Here is a 23,196-nt window from a genome sequence, read left to right as displayed (position 1 = left end):
TGTATAAATTCCTTCGTATCCAGCGGGATAAACGAGGCCTGCTTTAATACAGTGTAACCATGGCAACAATTGTATATAACATTTTGGGCTAGCCATAGATTTATGTCTGCCCTTCGATAATCCTGCATCTAAAAGGAACGGGATTTAGCCTTTAAGATCATGTTCGTTTAGAAGTGTGCTGGTCTAGAACCGAGCAAACTTTCACATCAGGAGCTGGGTACGGGGGCGTTTTATTGCCATGACAACAAGCGAGTGAAACTAACAGAGCAAAAGATTTACAGATTTTGTCTGGCAAAATCTGAGACTAATAGTAAACAGATTTAACCTTTGACACTTAACAAAGACAAGTTGATATTTTAGAAATGTTTATTTAGCATCTATGGAAGGAGTCTCCAGTGTCGGCGCTAACACGCTGTAACTAATCCACGTTTTCTCACATCTTCATCACAGAGGAGCTTTACACTTGGTGGTTTCTCGGTAACAAGTTTGTACATTTTTTTATTTACTTAAAGAGAGGAGGAACAGAGACTGGTGAAGGATCGACTGTTTATCGCTACTGTAATCTAAGTGATAAATTGTTTCATGGACATTGTAATAGTTGGGGAATTGTGGTGTTAGAGGAGTAAAACACTTCAGGTTATAACATGCTGTTATAGGAAAATATGATCTTTGGTGTGTTGACAGTAACGCCACATCATCATGTTTTGTTCTTAAAATATTCTAACCAATAGTTGGCAGGACATGTCATGATGTAATTATTATGTCATCATAAGCAATGATTATTAGTGTTGCAGGGCATGATGGGAATTTGTTTTTAGCCATTTGAGTAGTCCTTGTTGAGTGCCAGGCTTTATTTTCCCAAGCGTTAAGTGTATTAATAACACACTTTGGCTGCTAGGCAGTAAGACAGCAGGCCAAGTGTATGTGTGTGTGTGTGTGTGTCCTGTTTTTTGTGTGTCTGTTTGCCTGTGTGTGTGTGTGTGTGTGTGCTGTTTTTTTGTTTGCCTGTGTGTGTGTATGTCACCGTTGGGCAGTTGGAATGTGTGTGATGGATGTGTGTGTTGGAGGAAGCAGTGGCGCCATGTTCACGGCCTTCCTAACGTGAACAGCATGACCTTCCCGATTGTTTCCTGCATTTGTGTGGCCGCTTCCTGTTCCATGTTCATGAACGGCCTTCTGGGACAGCGAGGTGGAGGCTAGACAAGTGTGTGATACTCATGAGAACAGTCTGAAAAGACCCGTATAACCTGTAGAATGGAGTTGGCCACCAATTTTGGCATAAATGACTTCAAGTTGTTGTCGAGTGTGTGTGTGTGTGTGTGGTCTGCCGAACCATTCTTCACTCCTCTGATATTAATCATAGTTGGGATTGTGGAAAACAAATTACCCTTACCCTTTATTTACCCTTAGTACACTGTAACTCTAAATCACATGGTATCAATTTGGCTTGTAGTTTTTGTTGATGTTGTTGTTGTTGTTTTTATTCCCTTGTAGTTTCACATGAGAGAAGTTTTCTATTAATACTTTTTAGTCTTTGGTCTGATATAGTTATATATAAAAAAAAAAACCCAAACAAACAAGAAAACATAGCTGTAGCTATAGAGTTTAATGTCTTTGCTTCCAGTCCATAGAACAGTCCAGTAGTCATGAATGATATTCCCCATCGACCTGATAAGCAAGGAAGAAAACCCTCGTGTGGTGACATTAAAAAAGGAAAATAATCAACAACAGCGTGGAGTGGTGAAGCAGAGTTCCTGTTATTACCCCGAAGTTGATTATTTTCCCTTAACAGCACATCCCCATGTGTTTTATTCTTCTTATACCACAGACAATTGCCAGCATTTGCAATATTTCATTTATTAAAGAAGGAAGCACTTTTATAGTGATATTTAATGCTGTGGAACGTCCACGAAAACGAGTTAGTTCCTGTTCGCACTTTCATTATAAAAGCTCTACACAGGGTTCCAAGTCAAAAAAGGAGCTTGTTATGTTACAGAGAAACCACAGAGTGTAAACTCTCCTGTCCCGAAGATTTTGGAAAATGTAAAGTTACAGCTTTAACTCTGAATGTCACAAAGCGCTGACACTGGAGAAAGCTTAAAGAAAGCTTCAATGACGGTTTTAATCCAAGTCCCCGTGAATGGTGAATGGTCTGCACTTATATAGCACCTTCTACAAGGCGCTTTACACTGTGTCTCATTCACACACACATACACACACACACCAATGACCACAGAGCTGCCATGCAAGGCGCTAGCCTGCCATCAGGAGCAACTTGGGGTTCAGTGTCTTGCCCAAGGACACTTCGGCATGTGGAGTCATGTGGACAACCCGCTCTACCACCTTAGCCACAGACGTCCCAGAATAAGCTATTGCCATAGAAATGCTAATGTTTTAGAGTGAATTAAATAAAAATCTGTGATCTGCAACTGCACTACTTTCAGAGCTGCTGTTATAGAAAATGAATCACCTTTTGACCAATCAGAATCCAGAATTCAACAGTGCCGTGGTGTAAACAGAATTACAGCGAAGCCATTTTAATGCCAGCACATGCCGTTATTCCAGCTCACCTGTGAATATCCTTGTGCATGTGTTTTATTGCATCCACCTGAGGAATTGCTGTGATCTTTGGCAGTGTAAGGAATCTGGAGTGAGTGTGTGTGTGTGTGTGTGTGTGTGTGTGTAGCTGTGAGGAGTCACCTTGCACGAGCTGTTGGGAATTCCCCTCTTAAATGAGCCATGTTTGGGGAATCGAGGCCGAGAGCTTGCTGCTCCGCCATATTCTCTCTGGCGTGCGATTTAGTCTGAGTAACACACACACACACACACACACACACACCCCGACCGTTCTCCATCCCCGCAGCCCGAAATTGAGCTTTTTTGGCTCAGCAGTACACATACACATTCCAGTTACTTGAGCTCCGGGTCACAATCCAAACACAAACACTTTTTTTTCTTTTTAGGGATGTAAAAATATTTTTAGAGCTCTTGACGCTTGGTGTCAAGGAGTTTGTGAGGAGTATTTCAGGGTCGTCATATCTCGTAAAAATAACCGCTCCAGCTGTGATTATCGGCATCGCACCGTACCGCTCTGTCCCGGGCGCTCGGCTATTTAAGGAGCGGAGCCGTGGATGCGTTCGGTTTGGGAGATGAGATGCTGCCGCGCTTTGGCCTCATTATGCACGGAATGTGACCCGCAGATGCACGCTCTTATTTTTGGTTACAGACTTCTAGCAGTACAGCGGACAACAGTTTATACTGCTGTAAATGAATTTTTAAAAAAAAACAAAACTGAAAAATTGTCTCATTTGGAAAGCTTTAGATAATTCTTTCAAGGAAATTGTCAGCATAGGTTTTTATTTATTTATTTATTTTAAAAGCTTTACCATGTCTAAAGTGTAAAATATTTCTAAAATAATCATTTGTGGACAGATAGTTCTGCGAGGTGTTTCTATGTGATCAAATGCTTGCCATCTTACGTTAGCTAGAGTTTCTAGCCCGTTTAACCAGCTAGCTAACATTTTGCATTCAAGACGTTCTGACTCTTTAAAATAAAGCTTCAGGATGATTTAAATACGGGAAGTATCTCACTTATGTTATAGCAGCTATGAACAGTCATTCCCTTACCAGCCTCTCTTTTTTTCTCCCTCTATCTTGAAGTTAAAGAGAATAAGAAAATAAAATACAGCTTGTCGAGTTACTGAGAAACTGTAAAGCATAAACTCCTCCTTCCGTAAATGCTAAATAAATGTCTCTTTAGAGAAAAAATTGTCAGGGATTGCACATGTCATTGCACTGGATTGCACTTCTATCAGAGCTGCTGTTAGAGAAAATTACTCGGCATCCTCTGACCAATCATCGTTGTATTTTATACAGTAAAATTACTTTAAAGTGCACCTATTATGGTTTAAAGCAACATTAGGCATGTTTCAAAACCATAATAGGTGCACTTTAATGGAAAACAAACCTGTCCTCGTTCAAAACACCTTAATGGATTTGAGAGCGATGTGGTTCGATTTCTTATGACTAAAAGGTTTGAATGATAACCCCGCCCCTAACCGTACACTTCCTTAACCTTTGTAACTTGTCATATGAATACAAACGTTAGCGATACTTAAGGTGCAATAATATGTGGCAGTTGTTGTTTTTTTTGTGTGTGTGGGGTTTTTGGTTTTTTTTTTTTTTTTTTGGTATGTTGATGGTTTAGAACAGCATTTCTCAACATTTTTTCAGTCACAGCACCCTTTGAAAATGAAAAAAAAAATGGTGCCAGTCTACACAAACACTAATGCGGGACAGCGGTAGCTACATGAGGATGAAGTTGATGGTCCAGAAGCATCTGGAGCTTTTCTTTTAAGAAATCTGTCCATATTCTTTTGCACTACACACGCATCGTCACACGCTAATTATTAGGATAAAACACGCACGCGTTACACGTATTGATGTTGACGTGCTGCTGACAGGTCAGGGAAGGGGGTCGAGGGGGAGGGAATTGTTATTATTTTTAATAGATCATTTACTGTTATTATTATTATTATTATTATTATTACGATGATGATGATGAGTGGGTGTGTCTGTGTTATTATTTCAGACATCAGATATTTCTCATGTATATTAAAAGTTTTAAACACGTTTTAGCATTTTGAAGGATTTTTCCACGTCACCCCTGCGCTATATAATGCTGAAAAGTAGAATCTGTAAAAGATGCTAACAATTTTAAAGAACAATTTAAAAACATTTAAAAATCAGCTACTTCAAGTCAATGGGGGGGGGGGGGGGGGGATTTGTAACTATAGTTAAATGATGTAGAGAATGTGGAGTACCTTTTTTAAAATTAGATTAAGGAACATGATTGGACTTTAATGACCATGCTTTATGCAGTAGATCTTTTTTCCCCTGAGGCAATAAGTGGAGAAAATAAATATCTATAGTGTGAAGGTCTTTGTAACATTTTACGTGAAATCAGATTTCCTGCTGTTTAAACGCTGGTGTCTAAATAAAGCGATGTGATTAAAAGGAATCCGTCTGTGGAAAAGACCTGTTGTAGCTAGTTTTCATTGTTTAACTAAAAGAGCATTTCAAATATTGACAATATCTCAGAAAAAGCAGGTTGTGACTTAATTTATCACAGTATAAATATTATATCATCATATCGTCCCCAGCCCTATTAGTACCCCATACATTTATTAATAATTTAAAAAATGATAAGAGATGGGGAAACTCTTGAATTCGCTATTGAATTCGTGAACTGTCCTCTGGTTTATATATAACTCTATGGAATATTTGAACGCCGTCCACGTAAAAGTTGATCAAGACGAGTAGATATGTACGTAAATCTCATTCTTTCTGTCTTTCCCTCCGACTCGCCGTCCTCTTGCTCTTGTCCGTGATGTGGTATGTAGACAGGCTGGAATTTTTTTGGGCCTCCAAATGATAGACCAAACATGTCATCCCTGGCTCGGGTTACAGGAAAAAAGATGGCCGCCTCATGTGTAGGGATGCAGTGTGTGCGCGAGTGCGTGTGTGCGGACTCTCTGACCTCGCTGCGTGTTACCATGTGTCACTTATATACTGCTCTGCGGATGAACTTATCAAAGCAGCCAGTTCACTGTGTTCTCTGTCTCTCTCTCTCTCTCACACACACACACACACACACACACGGCTCGCAGATCCGCTCTATACTTGGCTCCTCACATTCCACATCTGTTGTTTCCATTTCTCCCTCATCCTGCACGTGCACACATCGCCCTTCTCTCTTTTTAATGGCTTCCCTGGTTTTCTCTCCTTCCCAGGGACTGCTATTTATCATGGTCGTGGAATCAGCCGTGCTGACTAGCATGCTAGCACTGGCCTGAGAAAATGCATCTTTGCCAGGTGTCTGTTGGTTTTAGACCCAAAAAAAAAAGTATGCTGGCGTATTTTTCCACAGCTCGTGGTTCGGAAACTTGACACTGATTCATCGCAGAGGTATTTGCTTGTCATAGTTTGCTTGGCGCGACATGCCGAGTGTTAGCCACCCTCACTAATATTTAACATGCCTGTCTGCCCTTGCGTGATGCCATTGTTTGAACTTCAGTAGACATGTCTAGTGAATTGTCTTTACTTTGCGTCTAAACCACAGCTAGAGCTACAAATACATGCTCTCGACGTTTTTTTCCTTCTCTCCGTCTGGTGTAAGGTGCACGGTATGGACGGAACACGTATTACGCTCCACGTTGTGAACAGGCCATAATGTTCATGGTTAAAGATGGAGGTGTGTGATTTAAATGAAAAGGATTTGTGTTGAGAGCAGCTTCAATAAAACATTTGAGGATTGATCAGGGGCTCGCGTTGTGGCCTTGTAGGATATACCAACACGGTCAATGTCACACTAACCATTATCTTATTCTGATTCTTCAGTGCACATGCTGCGGATGCATGTTACCTCAAATCCATCAAATTCACCCCCCCCCCCCCCCCCCCCCCCCCCCCCCGTCCCTGAACAGAGCTGCTCTCCTCAGATCAGCGGGAGGAACCCGGGCCCGGTGACGGCAGCGCATGGAATCTGGCAAAGATCTGGGAAAGGAAGAGGAAATCCAAAGATTTACGGTGCTTTCTGTTTTATTTGTAACCCCGGTTGCTGAGGCAACAAACGGAGCCGTCTCGATATCGCGCCAGGGAGATTTTAGCCCCGGTTTGAACTCGGTGTCCAGACGGGGTGAGATGGTGGACAGAGATAGCGGTCAGGATCGCGCCCAACACTAAAACAGCAACGCCAAACAATGCTGTCTGACTCGAACAGCTATACTTTGTCATAAACCACACGGATGTTGCTTGTTTATTTACTTGGACTGCGCTTGAATCAAATAGAGACCGGCTGTTCGAGGAAAGCAGGACATCTCCAACAATGTGCCTGTCATGAGCTTCATGATCTTTTGGCCTTATGTGTAATAGTCTAGTAGTCGGTACATCAGTATTCCTTCATTTGTCAGAACCGATGCACTTCAGAATCTCGCTCCAAATCCGATCTAAGCCACCGAATCCAGCGGACGAGAGTCTTCAAGAGCATTTAAATACATAACGAATATCATTACATCATTGGGTCATTTTGCTTCTTGTCCAAAGAACGGTTCAGAAACCGTTTTTCGTTCAGTAAAATGAGCGTGTGTATACATAATCACATTTAAATTAACATGTTGGCAAAGATTGCATTATGTCCTGGGGGAAAAGATGTTTTTCTTCAGTATAAAGACATTCCAGGAAGCGCTGACTCTTTTCGTCTTACGCAGAAACCAAAACAAAACCACGTCCAAGATTAAAAGAATCAAACGTAAACAACGTTTAAAAAAAAAAGGGTGTGTCGGTGAAGTGATGCTTCTAGGTATTTTGGGTAAAAGTTCCTAGCACAGGTGCAGTTTATGTGTGTTTTGGTCATGTGACCTACTGATCACGTGGGACCTTACCCCCTGCAACAAGCACTTATAATACGGTCAAATATTGTGTTAATATGAGGTGTGTGTGTAGTACACCTGGAGTTTTTAGTGGCGTACATTTAGAAGACACGCCCATCTCTAGGATTTGTACGGATGTTGCGTATTACGTGCAAATTGATCATAATCATGACATGCGTCCTCCTATAATATTACTTAACGCCCACATGTCCAGAAATCTCAAGCAAGACAATTATTAGGGGATATGATCGTCATTTTCTTTGTTCTATGTACAAGGACGTACAAATGGACGTATGTACAGCTTCGCTCTTGACGTTTCCATCATTTCGTAGTCTCTCTTGTGTTTTTAAATGGCTGATTAATAGCAGGAACCAGTGAAACCGTGACACATTTAGACTAGGTTATCTTCATTATTGTTGTCCGAGCAGTAGCTCCAAGTCCCACGTAGTTCAGTGTTTGACTCAGTTAAGAGGTTTTGTCTGATCTTCTGCGTGGTTGGACGTCGCCTTCCTCATGTTTATGTCTCGTAGCACTTCAGCTGATCCCTCGCTCCTCAGCGTTGTAGGTCTCCTGCTCTGTTAATCTTTAACACTCCAGCTGCTCGCTCTTGTCCGTATTTGCCCTCATCCATGGGATCAAAACTTTGAGAGTCCATCTGACATTTACTGCTCCTCCTACCGCTCGGATAATTATCCTCCTCACGTTGTCTCTTATTAAAACAAATATATTAATTAGCATGTTTTCAAAGCCATGTGTTAAATGGCCACTAGAGTCAGTAGTGATGTGTGTGTGTGTGTGTGTGTGTGTGTGCGCATTACCAGCCAGACTAATACATTATTGTACTTTATTTCTTTCTGTAGGAGAAAGATGATCGGCAGCGTGAGCCTCGGTTTAATGATGCATGAGCTCTGAACTCTAATGTGTGGACATTACGGGTATTTATCGAATCATTAAAGGGAGAAATGCAGTAGCTTGTGATGAACGTGGCTCACTAGCAGTGTATTCAGGGTTTTTTTTTTTTTTTAAGCTGTGGTGCAGCAAGAGGAGAAGCAAACTGACGGAGAATGTTCCGGCTCTCTCTGATTAACGGAGAACAGAAAGCGTCTCGAGCCGATACTGTGGCACTCATTTCGTTTCTTATCCAACTGTTGAGGAATTTTAGAGACAAATAACATCAATAATTTGTCTCATTTCTGCAGCGTCTTTCTTGCACTTTAGGATTCAGCGCAAAAAAAAAAAAAAAAGCAGAGCTCTGATGTAGATCCAGTGAGGATCCTGTTCATATTTTTTTTTTTTTTTATTTCTGCTATAGAGATGCTTTCAGAACAGAAATATCTAAATTTATTTATTTATTTATTTATTTGGGAGGGGGGGGGTTGTAACTATAGTTAAATGATGTAGAGAATGTGGAGTACCTTTTTTAAAATTAGATTAAGGAACATGATTGGACTTTAATGACCATGCTTTATGCAGTAGATCTTTTTTCCCCTGAGGCAATAAGTGGAGAAAATAAATATCTATAGTGTGAAGGTCTTTGTAACATTTTACGTGAAATCAGATTTCCTGCTGTTTAAACGCTGGTGTCTAAATAAAGCGATGTGATTAAAAGGAATCCATCTGTGGAAAAGACCTGTTGTAGCTAGTTTTGTAGCAAGACACTGACTCTTACACAGCTCTGAAACTGGACACTCCTTCCATACGTGGAGGAGGCATTATGTTTTCAGGTAGTCCGTCTGTCCGAGATTCTGGTCAGATCGGATGGCTGAACGTTTGTAGGATTGATAGGGAATTACTATTGTAGCCAGCAGAAAAACTGATCCGAGTGTGTAATTGTAAACAGGGTCATGGTCACAGTAAAGTCCAATGTCTGAAATAGTTTTTCTTCAATAGTTTCCTTCATGTTTGAAGTTTTAAGGTTGTTTTTTTTTTTTTTTTGTCTTTGATAACTAATAAATCATTTTAAGGCAATTTATTTGGCAAATTTACAAATTAGTAACAAAAAGGACTAGACTCGGTGACAGATGCATCACTGCATTTCTACGTCTTTGAGTAACAGTTCGATCATCTGCATCATCTGCCACACAAGGCCCTGTGTATGAGTTATTACAAAAGCGATAATGCATCAGAATAAGCGCATTAATATAAATCTTTGATCTACTACTGTGTTACAGTCAGAGCTACTGTTCTTGAATTGAAATCTGACCAGTCAGATTTGAGAGTTCAGCAGCAGTGTGGTGTAACGATGAATAAGGAAGCATTAAATAATATTAAAAAGCCGTCACTTTCGCTCAGGTTCGACATCGTTATCGCTGGTGTCACTTTGTGGTTTAGGTTCTGAAGTGGACGAGTGCTTTATCACTTTGAAATACATTGCGGTGCATTTATATTATCGTGAGCCCTTCGGAGTAGATCCGAGCCGCCTGAATTTCACGCCGAATGAGGACACTTTGGTAAGCGGTATTTTTGGGTTGTGTTTCATGTGTCCTTCCCATAACTCTGTTCACGTTAGGAAATGCAGTTCTCCAACTGAAGAGCAATGTTGAACAGCTTAGTAAGTTTCTAATACAACACCTCGGTATCATAACTCACGTCGTGTTATGAAAATGGGATCGCCCATGCCTGCGCCGTGTTAACGGATAAGAGAAACTCTTAAGTTTTATTTGTTGTCATGCTCGTTTAAAATGGAAGGCAAAGTGGCACCTTTTTGCCCTTCAGCTACTGTAGTTATCTAGCATGACTCATTCTCTCCACTGGCCTTGCTTGCACTTACACACTAACACACACACCCACACACACACACACATACCCCTAGCAGGTGGCACAATTATTGTCTGACTTTGTGGGTTTCTTGCATTTGGGGGTCTATACAGTGATCCCCAGTGTCCTCAAGAACACGTCTGTTGACACAGCAAGAGTGCAGCTTCTGGATTCCATAGAACTGATTTAGTGGTATTTTTGTAGTTTGGGAATCATTAACAAAAAGGTAAATGCAGGCTAGAAAGGCCTCTTGGTGGTCATTGTTTATACTATGAGTTAGCAATGGCCAGTTGTCCTCCTTGGTAAATCTCTGGACTCTCACACTGCGTATTTAAATTTTTTAAGTGTGTTTTTTATTTACTAATACCTTTGGTTGAAGTTGGAAGATTTGGTCAGCATTTGGTCAGTTTGCGTTGGTTTGTTTCATGGATTTGGGCCAGAATTGCAGGTTAGGGTCAGCATTGGAGGTTTAGGCCACATGTGGTTTGTTAAGATCATTGGTTTGGGTCATCATGATGTTGATAGTCTGGATCATCTTTTGCGGTTTGTGATAGAGTTTGGCTTGTTTATTCTTTGGTTTGGGCCAGCGTTGCTTTTTGGGTCAGCGTTGCCGGTTTGGGCCTGTGTTGCTGGTTTGGGTCTGTTTCCAGTTTGGGTCAGCGTTGCCGGTTTGGGCCTGTGTTGCTGGTTTGGGTCAGTGTAGGTGGTTTGGTTAGGGTCTTGGTGGATTGGGCCAGCATTGCTTTTTGGGTCAGCATTGCTTTTTGGGTCAGCATTGCTTTTTTGGGTTGGTGTTGCTGGTTTGGGCCAGCATTGCCAGTTTGGGCCTGTGTTGCCGGTTTGGGTCGGCGTTGCTGGTTTGGGTCGGCGTTGCTGGTTTGGGTCTGTTGCCGGGTTTGGGTTGGCGTTGCTGATTGGGTCTGTTGCCATGTTTGGGTTGGTGTTGCTGGTTTGGATCTGTTGCTGGTTTGGGTCTGTTGCCGGGTTTGGGTCTGTTGCCGGGTTTGGGTCGGCGTTGCGGGTTTGGGTCTGTTGCCGGGTTCGGGTCGGCGTTGCGGGTTTGGGTCTGTTGCCGGGTTCGGGTCGGCGTTGCGGGTTTGGGTCTGTTGCCGGGTTCGGGTCGGCGTTGCGGGTTTGGGTCTGTTGCCGGGTTTGGGTCGGTGTTGGCAGTGTGTAATTTTGGTAAAATTAGGTGTTTATTGTTTTGTTTTTGTTTGGGGTTTTTTTTTTGGCTATTTTGGTCCGTGTTACTGAATTATGCCAGTGTTGTTGTTTTTTGTTATCACTAGCATTGAGTGTTGATGTTAAGCGTTCAGTCTTAAATATAGGTGTGTTAGACTGCAGTAGTCCCTTTGCTGAGCTGTGTGTGTGTAGTGTGTTGCTGAAGAGGTTAGCATGCTTAGTGTTGTGTGTTGAATATGAAACAGCTCTGTATCTGCAGTGCAGCCATTACACTGCTGCAGGGTCGAACTCACACACACACCACTTTGTTCCTGAGTGCCTGCATCCTTCCCCTGCATTCAGCACCCACAATTGCTTCCTGAATCGATGTATTCTTTCTTTCTTTTGACCTTTTAAACATTTATTTTATGCTTTCATTTCTTTCATTGTTGGGAAAATGGACTTAGCCATTGTTATCCCTGTAGCCTGGGTTTAGTCTGTGTTTTGTTCAGCGTGATTGAAAATAGCGCAAAAACACAGAAAATTCAAGTCAGTTTGAAACTTTATTTGTATTTATAATGAGATAATCACTCATTCAGGCTCATGAGACTTGAAAGCGCACTTTTGGCTTATGACACGCTCTTTAATACTGAAGTGATTGATTACATGGATTATGTTTGTTTTTAAACTTGTCCATATATGGCTTTACTGTAGATTTAGAAGTCATTTTAAACCATTTATAGCTCCGAATTCTCTTCGTCTTTGTTGCCATCGCGGTTCTCATTGCTAATCTTTTAGCTTCTGCAGCTTTTTTGGGCTCTGTAATATATGATTACAGTTTATTTGATGTCGGCTTGTATGTAATAATTCTGTTGCACTGGGAAAATAGACCGTTTTATTTAACAGTGCAGCAGAACTATCAGAACAGCGGAAATGTACCTTAAAATACATTTGTTAACCCTTGAGCTCGCATGACACAAAGCGTGGTACCGTTCAAACTAGTTTTCCAATTCATTCTTAAGCTGAAACTCCGAAACAGAATAAAATAGTAGAAAGCAAGAAGAATGCAGGATAGAATGAAGTAGGTTTGAAGACGTGTAATAAAATCCTTTTTACTTTTCTCACGTTGCATCCAGTTAACATGCTACCTTTCCCTGCAGGACTAGTGACGCAGAATAAATCAATATTGTGTCTAAACCAGTCCATATGTCCCATGCCTTTGTCTGCGATTGGAAAAAAAAACTCAACCTGAAATCTTACAGCTGTGTAGAATTAGCTCGCCGAATTGAACGGACCGGAAACGAAGCACAGGAAGTGGGTTTGAAGTCTCGAACACGGATCATCGATGGTAGATGGTCTGTATAAAATCAGCGTAACTTAAATGAAGACACAGTGGTTAGGGCACTGTTTAGAAGACGATACCGGCGTGTGTAATTGATTGGGAAATCCAGACCGTCTCCAGATGTAGAGAATACGAGAGAGTCGGAAGCAGTCGACGCCAGAAATTATCGGCTGAAATCATGGATGAAGGTGAACAGGAATCTGCAGCGTCTTCCTGACGACCTGTGAGAGACAGAAAAGAGAAAAAAATCAATGCGCTCGGTGCCGCACCCTGAACTATCATTACTTACACAATTATATATCAACTATACACTGGGGATGATAGCAAGACCTTATCACATGTATGACTTTCTTGTAGTGTATGTAAGTATGAAGAGAATTTGTCATTTGTGAGGGACGATGCTGCTTACCTAAAATAAAAATAACAAATTGATACAGAGTGCCCTCCAATAATATTGGCACCCTTGGTAAATATGAGCAACGTAAGGCTGTGAAAAATTCTTTATTGTTTAACCTTTTGATCTTTTGTTTAAAAAAAAAAAAAAAAAATCACAAAAATACTCTCTTGGATATCAAACAATTGCAAACACAACACAGGTTTATCCCATTTTTTTAATATATATATTTAAATATAGGTGTGCAACAATTATTGGCACCCTTTTAATCAATACTTTGTGCTACCTCCCTTTGCCAAGATAACAGCTGAGTCTTCTCCTATAATGCCTGATGAGGTTGAAGAATACATGGTATGGGATCTGAGATCATTCCTCCATACAGAATCTCCCCAGATCCTTCAAATTTCGAGGTCCATGCTGGTGAACTCTCCTCTTCAGGTCACCCCACAGGCTTTCTATGGGTTTGAAGTCAGGGGATTGGGATGGCCATGGCAGGACCTTGATTTGGTGGTCAGTAAACCATTTTTGTGTTGATTTTTCGTGTTGAGCCGCCAGCGTTTGAAGGATCACACACACACGCGCACACACGTGTCCCCCAACTGCAAGGTTGAGGTATGAGTCATGTCTTTAGCAGCTGTTGTGAGTTAAGTAGCCTAAACGCTAACACAGGTGACTCACCTCGCCTCTGAGATTTGTTTATTCTTTCATTACCTTTTATCAGAGTTGTCTTTTTTCTTGAATTAATTTGACCTAGCCATGTTGTTTTTGTAAATGCCCTTTATTAATAAACTGGACTCGACTCGGCGCAGCTCGACAGGAACCCATGACTCAGTAGCCGTCTGAACATCCTGATTGGCTACAACGTCGTGTTTGTTCCCTGTTTGCGGATATCTAATCAGTTTTTTTTTTGTTTTTTAGCTCAAGTCTGATTGACCCTCATTTGCCTGAGTGAAGCGGATAACGTTTATGTTAGACCTTTGCCCGAGGCTTGGATTGCAGGAAGGAGGAAAACATGACATACAGAACATGACACATTTCACTAACAAATACGTTAATAAGCAGGAAGAAATATCTCCCCTTGGTTTATCAGTTTAAGGAAGACAAAGTTTACTCTTTATCGTGCTTTAATTGGCTGATAGACAAACAGTTGAGTGTTTGTCGTGTGCAGAATGAGCTCATTTCAAATGAAAATGCTGAGTAGTATTTATTCTGCATTTATTTGATCTGAAGGGAATTAGAAGTGAGGCATTTAAATTTTGCCTCTTAAAATGTTTCTGAGATTTTTTAACCAAACAGCGTAGTGTGCTTTACGATATATTGGAACCATCCTATCATGTATTCATCCTTTTATTCATTTCAGAGCTCCTCTATATTAAGGTGTGTCATACTATTTGACGATTTAATTTGCAATAAAAAAAAAAAGAAAAAGTCCTCTTCTCTTACATTGTAACTAATACAGAAGTGAAATCTCATTTGAAATTTGTGAATTGACTTTTTGAAATTCATGTTTCATACAAGTAAACAAGCTAACTGTTAAACTAGCATTATAATAAATGTTGTAAAGGTTATACGGGCACTGCAGTAAACAGATTCATTCACAAACTAGTGTTCTATACAAGTAAACAGGCCAACTCACAAATAAGCATTATCCATCCATCCATATTCTGTACCGGTTATCCTACACAGGGTCGCGGGGAGCCCGGAGCCTATCCCAGGGGACTCTGGGCACAAGGTGGGGGACACCCTGGATGGGGTGAAAACCCATTGCAGGGCGCAATCTCACACACATACTCGCACACCAATTACAGACAATTTGGACATGCAAGTCAGCCTTCAATGCATGTATTTGGACTGGGGGAGGAAACCAGAGGAAGCACAGGGAGAACATGCAAACTCCACGCACACAATGTGGAGGTGGGAATCAAACCCCCGACCCTGGACGTGTGAGGCAAACGTTTCCCTTTGCATCACCCCGCACATATATACCAATAAACAGGCTAACTGTTAAACTAGCCTTGTAGTAAACAGGCTAAACTCATGAATTAGGATTACAGTAGAGAAGGTAACTCGGTAACTAGCATTACCGCAATTTATTGTTGCTTTAATGAAGAAGTAATGACTGGTTCTTTTGCTATCTGTGTAAACAGTGTCAAATTTGTTTGTGCGTAAAACTCAGTCCCTACATGAGCACTTACCCACGATGCACTTTAACTAAGCTGGAACTGTGTGAAAATTCATTACAGAAACAGTTCAGTGAAGTACATGATGTGTCTGCTTTAACAACACACACGTTTCAGTCGTTCTGTATGATGAATGCTGTTTGGAAAATCGTTGATCATTTATGGGTGAATTGTAGATGATCAGGGATTAAAGGAACAGTTTGAAGTCTTTATGCGGTTTAAGTGGATAATGAAACACTGTTGGTGTTCCAAAAAAAAAAGCCTACGAGATTAGCGGAAGCAAGAACGTGTTGTTTTGAGAAAGAGTCTGTTACAGTACTGGTGAATCACCTCACCACCGCTTCCACTTCAAACGAGTCGCAGGTGATTATTTATACACAAAGCATGAGGGCTGAAGGGGAGGAGTTGAGTTCAGCGTTGGCTTTGTTTCTACTCGCTTTTTTCATCGGTATATTCAAACAGTGTTGGATTTGTCTCTCAGCATGACATCTGGAATAAAATGTCTTCTTTTTGATGAAACGGATGAGGAAATGACTCTTTAAGCAGATTGGAATTCTTATAAACACACTGATAAAAGCATGAATATGTGTCTAAAATGCTACAACTGTAACATGCTAACCCATAAACTAGCATTATGGTAAATATACTAACACACATTAGCATGGTAGTAAATATGATAACACACAAAGTGTATTGTAGGAGCTAGCCTAACTCTTATTAGCTTTATAGTTGGGTGACTAACAAACTGGCAATATAGATGATTATCTTTCAAATTGTGAAACGGCTAAGCCGTTAAATAGCAGCAACTAGAGTAAACAGACTAACCGATAGCTTTATACTAAACAGGCTAACTTGTAAACTAGCATTATAGTACACAAGCTAACTCGTAAACTAGCATCATGGTACACAAGCTAACTCGTAAACTAGCATCATGGTACACAAGCTAACTCGTAAACTAGCATCATGGTACACAAGCTAACTCGTAAACTAGCATCATGGTACACAAGCTAACTCGTAAACTAGCATCATGGTACACAAGCTAACTCGTAAACTAGCATCATGGTACACAAGCTAACTCGTAAACTAGCATCATGGTACACAAGCTAACTCGTAAACTAGCATCATGGTACACAAGCTAACTCGTAAACTAGCATCATGGTACACAAGCTAACTCGTAAACTAGCATCATGGTACACAAGCTAACTCGTAAACTAGCATCATGGTACACAAGCTAACTCGTAAACTAGCATCATGGTACACAAGCTAACTCGTAAACTAGCATCATGGTACACAAGCTAACTCGTAAACTAGCATCATGGTACACAAGCTAACTCGTAAACTAGCATCATGGTACACAAGCTAACTCGTAAACTAGCATCATGGTACACAAGCTAACTCAAAAGCTAGCATTATTGTAAATAGCCTAACACATGAACAAGCAAGATTCCATGACCTATGACATTCCTCGACGGGGTGGGGTAGTGGGGGGGGGATCTTGGCATTTCACTAAGCGGTTGATGCTAAGTGTAATTACAGTGCATTTTTAAGCTTCATTGAATCTTTTCTTAGTAATTTTTCCCAACACATCTGAGGAAAATGTTGATGTTCTGGATGTTTCTGTGTCATTTGCTCACTCACCATGTCTTTACTCTATAAACTATAAATGATTATTTTAATACTCTAGTCCTAGCTGTGTTTTTAAATATAGTTTATTAGCCAATACCAGATTAGATTATAAGACTTTAGCTAGCATAAATCCCAATGGGCAGTTAGTAAAGGTTTATAACAGTTTTGAATTACAGTTACTGTAAATGTGTGTTACTTTTGTTTCATGTCTTTGTGAGTGTAGTGTGAGTGAGAGAGTGAGTGAGTGAGAGAGAGAGAGCGCGAAATAGAGAAAGTGAGACACTCTTACAACCTGCCCAAGCAGGCCTATGGTTCATTCCTGTGTTGTGCATTGTCAAGCCACACATGTACACACACACACACACACACACACACACACACACAAATACAGAGCAATAACCAATAAACACATTAGCATATATATTAACCCCCCTATTTATTCCACACATACATGGTAGGTGTCAGTAAAGGGACTGTGCGCGTGTGTGTGCACGTGTGTGTGTATGTGTGTGTGTGTTAGGGTTGTTAGTAGTTGTCACTCAGTGTGTCTCAGGTGGTGACGGGTGGTTACATGCTTCACCGTAAATGTTGAGGACATGTCGTCATGTCTTTAGAGACATTACAGCGTTGTGTTCTGTCACACAGTGTGACTGTGTGAAACATACCGGTTATTCACTGTTCCGCTTTCTCATGTCACGTCGGCAGTTTTTACAATTACAGCTGGCCATCACTACGGACAGAACAGGCTTCGAAAGTTCAATAGCAAATAAGACTTAGCAGCGTGATCTCTCTTCTTTTGGTTTTTGGGCGCTTTATTTCCAGTACGTTGTATTGGACGCCTCTTCATGACAGTCATAACACATAATAAGCTGTGCTCCTATTGTGGTGAGATATTGCACAGATTTCTTCATTGTATTCTTATATTGTGCTTTTACACACTGTGGGACATTTATACAAAATTCTGAACAGTTAGCGAGCAACAGGAAAGTGCCATTAGTAAATTAGAGAGTTGATCAGCTTGGCTGAGAGAGGGGCATGGTTGAGGGGTGTGAGGTTGTCAGCAGGAGATTCTGGGAGCTCTTGAATTATGCTTATTCAGTGAATTGATATACATTATATGTAAATTCACCTAACTAATAATCTTAAAGTTTAATTGCCATTGCCGGAACGGAATAAAATAAGAATGCATCGTCGCTCTTTATCCTGCCAGTAGTACAGAAACACAGCTGAGGTGCATAGAGTGTGGATCGACAGAGGTCATGACGTGACTCACGATGCGACACATCCGGTGTGAATTTGATATAAAGTTTAGGGTTTTAGTTCCTCTTGTATGTAACACTTTTCCCACCAGACAGTGCGTGCCGTTAATAATCCAAATCCGGTACTATCCTTTATCCGGGTTGAGTCCCTGTATGCGGTTCTCATCACAGTATTACAGTACCTGTGGAAGTAGGAGCAGTTTCTCTGGAGGGCATAAGGTGGGGAACGAAATGATACTCTTCGGAAGTTAATGATCCCATGCTACTGGGAGCACACTAGAGCAGCAATTTGTCAATAATTACAAGACATTAGTTGCTTTTCTCTTTTACGTTACCGAGGAACTGCAAAGTGTAAACTCCTCTGTCCAAGTAACTTGTCATCAGGTTAATTATGCATTTGAAATACATTGTGGGACATCGTTTACATTTTTTACGTACACTTTTTTTTTTTTTTGGATGGAGGAGAATGAGTCAGTAAAGTCTCTGGTTTTAGCAGAAAGGGCTGAGTTTTATTTCCTCCCTTTTCATTCTGACTAGAGTTGGAAATGTATTTAACGCTGCTTCTTTAGCTACTTTGAATGAACAAACTTCATTAGCGAGCTTGTTTGACAACTTCCTCTCTTTCTCTGTGCTAATTTACCTTCAGTCAAATGACTTTTCTGTCCCAGTTCTCCAGTGTTTAATCAATTTCTAAGAGCTGTAATGTCCATCTGTCCGTTCCACGAGTTTTGTGATGTTTAAAATACTCCAGTAAGTGCTTTTTTTTAGACATGAAACAACAAAAATGTGAGACTATTTTATGTATATCTTTTAGTTTTTTCAGAAGAATGTGATTTTTATATATGCATATATACCCAATATAAATATTTATATTTTTTAAAAATTATTCTGATAAAAAGTAATTGTAGAATATTATTATATTTCTTAATTATTATCCCTCATTGTTTGTTTATTTAAAAAAAAAACATTACTACTATCTATACTTTGATAGTATGTACTGGAACACGACAAAAATGTCATCACTGTACATGTCTGGAGATATTTAATGATGTATAATAATCTGCCAGCAATTCCTGGCAAAAATAAAGAAATAAAAAAAATACATGAAAACTAAAGGACTTTTTTTTTTTTTTTTTTTTTTTTTTTTTTTTTCCCAATTACAACAGCTGCTTCAAATCAGAAATTGTAATTATTACTTTATTTCCTGAAGCCACTGAAATGTAGATAATTTGACACTGAAATGTTAATGAAAATGAACAGTAACAAATTTTGAATCAGTTGTGTCTAATCAGAATTTGAAACCGTTATTTAAACAAAAAACCTAAAAATGCCATTGTTGAACACTGAAACGGAGGGGGAAAAGAAAATAAGTAATAGCACCATTTTACAATTTTATTTGATTAATTTGATCTCTGTAGCTGTGTCCATTGATAGTTGCATGTTAATGGGTTGGTAATTGTTCTTTTTTTTTTTTTTTTAAATGGTATAGTGATATAATTATTATAATATTATTATAATATTTTATGTTATATTACATAAAAATTAGTGGAAAATCTGTAAAAATCAGTAATATAAGTAATATACCAGAGTATATTATTTATTTGTATTTGGTTTTTTGTTTGTTCTGAAAACATTCATTTGTTCTGTTTTTTTTTTCAACCCTCGAAATATCAGTGCTTTGTCGTCATATTGTTGAGCACTGTTACTCAAATACATTTGTTGTTGGGCTTGACCACGTGTTATTTTATTTTCTATACAGTCCATGCCAAAGGATTGAAACGGCAAGGCCAGTTCTTGCAGAGTTCAAACAAAGGATGTTGTGAGTTGTTTAACACATCTAGATGTAAATATCAGGAAAAGAAATGCTCCTAAATGAGTCAACTAAGCATGCGTGTGTAAGTGGGCCCGCGTGTGTGCGTGCGCGCGTGTGTGTGTGTGTGTGTGTGCGTGTGTGTGTGTGTGGGCTTCTGGTGTAGTGACTTGCCTCTGGGATCAAGGCGTGTTTATTGTTCACACAGTTAAAGGGCTGGGTTATATTCCTGAGCCGGAAGCGCACTTCCCCTGCACACTACATCCGTGTGATGGAGACAGTGTAAACACAGCCGCTTTAATCGAGAGGGAAACACAAACATGGAGCGTGAATAGAAGTGTGCGGCCTCTCTGAGTGCAGATACGTGTCACACTGATTGGTAGGGGGTAGTGTGGGGGTGTGTGAGCATGTGTGTGGCCGTGGTGGGGTGGGGGACTGGTGTTTGGGTTTGCAGTGGGGGGGGGAGTTGGTAACGCTGTAAGGTGCATCAGTACTGCTGTAGCCCTGTGTTATGGCTTTGTCTCTACTCAGACATTTGTTCCTGTTGCATGAAGAGGTTTTTGTGTGTGTGTGTGTGTGGGTGGGTGTGTGTGTGAGTGCGTCAGCGTGAGGGGTTACTGAGGGGCGGATCTCTCTCAGCACTAGAAGAGGCCATTGAATGGCTGCCTTCCACAGACAGCAAATACATTGGTTATGGGCGAGGGCGGATCTCGGGCTGTGCCAAAACTCCGGAGTGGAATTTTCCAGAAGAATGTGTGTGTGTGTGTGTGTGTGTGTGTGTGTGTGTGTGGTATGAGCTCTGCTGTGTGGAAACGGGTGACAGAGAGCAAGTGAGATGTTTGGTTACTGCATTCACAGGATTGGTTTAGACATTTAAGCGAGAAAAGTGATAGTTTCTTTCTTTTCTATTGAGACAGGAAGTGGATCATTTCAGATCAGGATTGGTTGGTTGAACAACAAAATTGCAAGAGGGTTCAAATGAATCAACAAGAAGACAAAGCTCAAATACCTTTTTACCCTTTAGACCTAAAAAAAAAAAACGGTCCAAAGATTAAAAAGTGAGGTCAAACAAAAAAGGGACTTTAAAAAACCCCACACACATTTAACCAGTAGCATGTCATCGATATAGTCACATGATCTCCTTTATAATGTGTGAAATCTCCAGAGGTTTGACCGTTAGTTCTGGGCCACTAATCTGATTGGTCGAGCAGCGTTATAAAAGTGTTTATATTTAGTATAACCATGGCAGGGCATTTCACTGTTTGTATCACTCTGCTGGTCTGTGATCGCCTCATAAAATTCCACTTCCTAGTTCAAAACGGTTACTACGGTAGTGTTTAGCGACATCATCAGCGGACAATGCAAACGAAACATTGGGACATACCATTCAATAAAAACATATTAAAACACTTCAGTACATTTTTGATACACAGTTAGAGACTGAAATATATTCATCAAGATATAATTATTATTCAAAATATCGTTTTAAATTATTTTCCTGCCAAAACGAATCATACGCACAGTTCAGCATTAACAGTTGCTCGGTTTCTCTCGGACATTAGAGCTTCGTTATTCATCCTCATTCAGAAGCTGTTGATTCATTTTCAATAACAGCAGCTCTGACAGTAGCACTGCTGCGAATCTCAGATGTGGTCTAATACGGCAGCGTTTCTATAGTAACAGCTCATTCACAGGGACTTGTACAGGGTTCCCTCTACATAAACAGATTTATGGAAGGAGTCTCCAGTGTCGGTGCTATGTAACAGTCTTCAGGACAGAGGAGTTTACGCTTTGCGATTTCTCTGACACGTCTTATTAACTTCAAGAAAGAGGGGGAAAAGGGAGGCTGGTGAGGGAATGATGGATTATAGCTGATATAACACAAGTGAGAACAGGAAGCAATTTATGTTCCACAACATTATTGAAAATGCAACTATGATGTCATCATTTTGTCAGATTTAATGCAAGTGATTTAACGTAGTTGATTGTAGTTGTTTGAAAGAGCCAAGCTGCAGTTCTACCTTTTTTATATGTTGTAATATTGTAATAAATCCCAATAAATGACTGAAAAACAATACTGTCTTTTTTTTTCTTTTTTTTTTCCTCAAAAATAATGTAATAAATCCCAGGAAGCAGCTGTCCCACAGTGCAGTCTTTTTATCAGGTTTTTTTAATATTGTAATGAATTTCAGAAAACAAACAAGCCACAGTTCTCTTTTTTAATGTGCAATAAATCCAATTAAACAAATCACAGCTGTAGGATGTTTTTTTTTTAGATTTACGGCTCAATAGGAATATATATATATATATATATATATATATATATATATATATATATATATATATATGAATGACCAGGTCCTATGAAGGGTTAAGTCTTTTTCCCGTGTTCATTTTTTTGATCCCTCCTCTCCTCCAGTCTTCTGCTGTCCAGTTGTCCAATCAGGAGAAACTTCATCGTCTTGAACTCCTTCACCTCTGTCCCTCTTTTCAGACAGGCGGCGCTCCACGCTGCTAAAAACCAAAAGGGGTTTGTGTTGTTTTGTTCCAATGGGGCCCCCTAGTGTCACATGACGCAGGGTTCTTACAGGACACTAATGAAGTCCGGCAGATTTAACGCTGATGTCACACTGCAGACAAAAACACTCACAGTCCAAATGCTGAAAAATCCTGCATCCCTCTCTCTCCCCCTCTCTCTCTCTCTCTCTCTCTCTCTCCCTTCTCTCCCTCTCTCTCCCTCTCTCTTGCTCTTGTCCTCTCCCTCTCTCTCTCCCCCTCTCCATCTCTCTCTCTCCCCCTTACCCGCCCTCTCTCTTCATCCATCATTTTTGAAAATCTTTCAAAAACAGTCCTCCCGTATATTTTTTTAAGTGTATTTTAATATTGTAATAACTACAAGGAAAAGACTGAATACCAGTTTTGCATTCATTCGTTTGTTTGTTTGTTTCGTTCTTCGTTTTTATTTTTTTTTTAATTGTTTTAAGGTTTAAATGCTGTAATAAATCGCACGAAACAAGCAAACTTGATTCCTAATTTTTGTAATATTGTAATAAATTGCAGGAAACAACCGTGCCAACTTCCTAATTTTTTTGTGTGTCATTTTTGAAATATTAATATTAATAAATCCCAAGAAGAGACACAAGAACACTTTTAAAAAGATACAGTTTCATTTTCACATTAAACTCTGTTGAATTGGGACTAAAGGCAGGAATTAATGATGTTGTGATTAATAATAAT

The 23,196-nt window shown here is 40.1% G+C and overlaps 1 protein-coding gene across 1 annotated transcript in view; it reads left to right on the top strand.

Moving 5' to 3' along the window:
- insrb (insulin receptor b) overlaps nucleotides 1-23,196 on the top strand; it is an 85,603-nt gene that overhangs the window by 38,667 nt on the left and 23,740 nt on the right. The gene's annotated exons all lie outside the window — the stretch shown is intronic.

This window comes from Ictalurus punctatus, chromosome 10, assembly GCF_001660625.3.
Source record: "Ictalurus punctatus breed USDA103 chromosome 10, Coco_2.0, whole genome shotgun sequence".
Lineage (NCBI taxonomy): Eukaryota > Metazoa > Chordata > Actinopteri > Siluriformes > Ictaluridae > Ictalurus > Ictalurus punctatus.
This window is presented reverse-complemented; position numbering and strand designations above follow the sequence as displayed.